Source organism: Chrysochloris asiatica, unplaced genomic scaffold, assembly GCF_000296735.1.
Source record: "Chrysochloris asiatica unplaced genomic scaffold, ChrAsi1.0 scaffold00216, whole genome shotgun sequence".
In the NCBI taxonomy this organism is placed as follows: Eukaryota; Metazoa; Chordata; class Mammalia; order Afrosoricida; family Chrysochloridae; genus Chrysochloris; species Chrysochloris asiatica.
The window spans coordinates 346,640-351,425 of record NW_006408734.1 but is presented as its reverse complement, the minus strand read 5'-3'; positions in this window follow the sequence as shown (position 1 = coordinate 351,425).

Here is a 4,786-nt window from a genome sequence, read left to right as displayed (position 1 = left end):
CAATTATTCACTATTGCATCAGATGATTCACTATCCGCATTTCCTTTCATCAGCCCCACCTAGACAGATTGGATACTACTCAGTGGAGAGTCTACCTTCCTCCAGGCCCTCTGGATCTAGATTCCCTCTTGAAAGCTTGTAAACCAGCCACTTCTTGTCTTTGTAACCCTCCCACTTTGGGTAGCCAATATCCAAGTTGCCCATCCCTGTCTATTCTGTATATGGAGAGGGTGGGAATGATCATTGCTATAAGGATTTGTTCCCTCTTTTGAGCTACTGCATCCATAGGTGTAGGTCAAGTTCATCAAATTGTTTCAGATTACTCTTTTTTTGCTCTTCTTTCTTCTTCTATTTGAGCTCTGATCATCCAGTCATTGAAGCCAGGTCAAGTGGGTATTATCTGCAAGTGTGGGTGTTCTTATGCATATGCTCTCTCTTCTTATCAGCTAGACACTTCACTCTCCACTCTAGTCCTCTGTGGCTATGTCACTGACTGTGGGCCCAGGAGTCCCCAGGTCTTGCCACACTGCTCGCCAACCAGGTCTCCACCCAGGTTCACAGGACTCTATTGAACGTTGTAGGTCTTAGCTCGCAGCTTCATTGTTGTTTTTCCCTTACTTCCCCTTATTGGTGATGAATGTGGTCACCAATCAGAGTGTGTATTCCCAGTGAGTCTTAGTCTCGGAAAGGGTTTGCCCTGAGAGGACCCACCACTTGCCTTGATGTCTCCTGAGCGATCAACTTGCTTGTTCTTGTAGTAATCAGTTGGACTGCCATTATTGTTTTATATTTTTCCTGTCGGTCTTTCTTTCAAGAAGTATCTTCTGTTCTTCTAGCTGCTCCAGGGTGGCCTGCTTGTCCTTTCAAGTGGAAATTTAGCACCTCAGAAGATTCTGGTTGGGGTTCAGGATTCCACCTATGGTCTTATGTAATGCAGAGGCTCCGCAGGAAGTTTCCTTCACTGGGCATGTTGTAGCCCCATTTTAGGTATTCCAATCAGTTATAGGCAGAAGAAGGACTTACAAGCTTGCCCCTCAGTTTTGATAGCTGAAGTCTAAGTTGCCTGTCCCTATCAATCCCGTGTACTAAGGAAACAAGCTTGATCCTCGATATGGAGAATCCTTCCCTTTCAGTTGGTTATTTGGACAATTTCATCCATAATCATAGATCTAGTTCATCAAGTTGTAGAAATTTACTCTTGATCCCTGTATTAAATGTTTTTATCTTCACACGTCACCCTGAATTTCAAACCATCCAACCCTTCCTCTTCTCTCATCTCAAGATCATCTGGTATGTATGGGACATGACCAATTTCAGCCAATGCCTTTTTGCTGAATTTCCCCCACTTAACACTCACAAGTTGGCCACTGTAGTCACCAGCAAGCCAACAAACTATGTGTTCCCTGTGAGTTTCCATCTTAGAAATGGCTTTGCCCTGATGGACTGACCTTTCTTGCCTTGATAGCTGCAAGGCAAACAGTTTGCTTGATATTGTCACATTCTAACAGTCTTTTTGTTGTTGTTTGTTGTTTTTCCTAGCCCAATGGTCTTTTTTTCAAGGAACATCTTCCAGGTGTGGTGCTGTGGAATAATACGCTGGACTGCAAAGTCTGTTTGAACTGCAAAGTCAACAGTTCAGGCTCACCAGCCACTCTTCAGAAACCCTATAAAAGGTCACGATGGGTCAGAACTGATTCAACAGCACTTAACAACAACATCTTTTCCACTAGCTGTTTAGGGTTGGTCTGCATGTCTTTTCAATATGAATGTCCCACCTCTGAAGGTTCTGGGTGGTCCCATACTCCTCAAAGGTTTAACAAGAATTCTATTTCCTTGGGCGAATTCTAACTACCCTTTTAGCTAATTCAATCAGTTATACGCTGAAGATGGGCTCACAAGCTTTCTGTAATATATTTCCTAGTATTCCTTTCTATCTCACTTAAATGTCTATATTACAACAGTGAGCAAGGGAAACTAATATCCACAAAACAGTCAAGAACCTTAAGCATTATTTTTCCTCCTTTACCCATTTAGACTATGTCTTGATCCCTATATCATAAAGCCCTGTTGTTCCAAGTTTGTGTATACATCACAACATACCTGTATCCCATTTAGCCCATGCATACATCCCTAAGTCTCCTCCTATCATACCTGTTCATCTACCTTCTCCCCCTTTTATGCATTATCCTCCCCTTTCTTTTTATTGCCCTCCCTGTCATCTGAGCTATCATGCGTCTATCCCCTAACCTGTGAGTTACTGTCCCCTCCCTCCTACCCCTGGTAACTGTCAAAGAGTTATTATTTTATATAGAAATCTTTCTTAAGCTTTTAAAAAAATGGTCTTGTGTAATATTTATCCTTTTGATGTAGCACTGTGGGTTCATGCACTGGACTGCAAAGCCAGTTTGAACAGCAAGGTCAGTAGTTCACTAGCTTCTCCTCAGAAACCTCATGGTCTCTATGGTCAGAACTGAGTCAACAGCACTTAACAACAACAACAACAATTTCAGTCAGCATTATGTTTTCAAGATTCATCATGTTATAAGGTATTTTGAAGCTTTGTCGTTATTCTTCAAGGTAGCATAGTATTCCATTGTGGGTATGTACTAAAAGTTGTTTATCCATTTTTTCCTTTGGTGGACACTTAGGTTGGCTCTATCTGTTTGCTATTGTAAATAGTGCTGTAATGAATTAAATCCATCCTTGATATGGTCTCTAAGTTCATGTTGGATATACTCAAGATCATACTTTGACTCTAGTGGATCTGTTTTAAAATTTTCTTCAGCTTCTACTTAAACTTTGCATTGAGCAATTGATGGTCTCTTCTGCAGTTGGTCCCTTGCCTTGTTCTCACTGATAATACTGATCTCCTCCATCATTTCCTTCCACAGGTGTAGTCAGTTTGATTCCTCTGTAGCCCCATCAGAGAAGTCCATATTGATAGTGCTATTTATGTTGTTGAAAAAAGGTAATTTCAATATATAACTTGTTGGTCTTGCAAAATTCTATTATGCTACCTCCAGCTTCCTTTCTATCACCAAGGTCATATTTTCCAACTACTGATCCATCTTTTTTGTTTCTAACTTTTGCATTTAAATAATCAGTTATTATTAATTCATGTTGATGGCATATTTGATCAGTTTCAGAGTACAGAAGTTGGTTTTTTAAAATCTTCAATTTCTTCACCTTTGGCATTAGTTTTTGCGCTGTGTAAATTCAAATAGTGTTTCATTAGCTGGTTTTCTTTGTAAGCATATGGATATTATCCCAGCACTGGCAATATTGTACTTCAGGATGGATCTTAAAGTGCTTTTTTAATGATGAATACGACACCATTCCTCTTCAGTTTGTCATTCTCAGTAAATTGAACTATATAACTGTCTTATTCAAAATGGTCAATACCAGCCCATCTCAACCCACTAATGCCTAGGAAATCAATGTTTACACATTCCATTTAATTTTTGACAACTTCCAATTTCCTACTTTCGTACTTTATAAATGACATATTCTGATTATCAGTGGATGTGTCTCATTTTTGTCTCATTTTGTGTTATCCCATAACAACAAATGAAGGTGCCAAAAACTTTACTCCAGTCACATCATTAAGTTTGACTTTATTTTGAGGAGACAGATTTTCTCCAGTTGTATTTTGAATGCCTTTCAACCTAAGAGGCTCATCTTTGACACTACATCAGACATTGTTTCACAGCTATTCTCTACTTTTTTTTTTTTTTTTTTGGAAGCAGATAACCAGTTCCTTCTTTCTAGTATGTCTTAGTCTGGAAGCTCTGTAGACATCTGTTTGCCGTGGGTGGATCTACTGTTATTTGAAATATTGATGGCATAGCTTCCAGCAGCATAGCAACATACAAGCCAACACAACACAGTGCCACAAATTTACAGAATGTATATATATAGTTGTTCATTTTACCTTTTATCTTCACATAATATATGGAGATGTCTCCATATAGAGTGGCCTTATTCTTTTCATTGCACATAAATCTATTTTATAATGAAGTGTAATTGATTTGACTAGTATTTTAGAAGATTTTAGTTTCTTTTTTTTTTTAATTTCATAAAGCCTTTTTATATTGCAAAGAATAGTTAATAAATGTCCATATGCATACACCATTTTCACATGTATTATATCTTTGGAGCAGATTTTAGAAGAAGAATTGTTAGATAAAAGTATATGAACATCTCCTGGATAGAAAGATTTAACATTGTGAAAATGTCAATACTGCCCAAAGCAATTTACACATACAATGCAATCCCAATCCAAATCCCAATGACATTCTTCAAAGAGATGGAAAAAACAATTTCAAACTTTACATGGAAAGGAAAGAAACCCAGGAGAAGCAAAGCACTACTTAAGAAGAAGAATAAGGTTGGAGGCCTGTCACTCCCGACTTCAAAATTTACTACACGGCTACAGTGGTCAAAACAGCTTGGTACTGGTACAATGAAAGATACATAGATCAATGGAACAGAATAGAGAATCCAGAAATTAACGCATCTACATACAGCCAACTGATTTTTGACAAAACACCTAAATATCTTGCATGGGGAGGTGATAGTCTTTTCAACAGATGGTGCTGGAAGAACTAAAAACTGATATGCAAAAGATTGAAACAAGACCTTCACCTCACACCTTATACAAAAACCAACTCAGCATGGATTAAGGACCTAAATGTGAATCCCAGAATTATGAAGGCCATCAATGAAAAAATAGGGACAAATGTGAGGGCACTAATTCAGGGAATACACAGACTACAAAACATTTTGA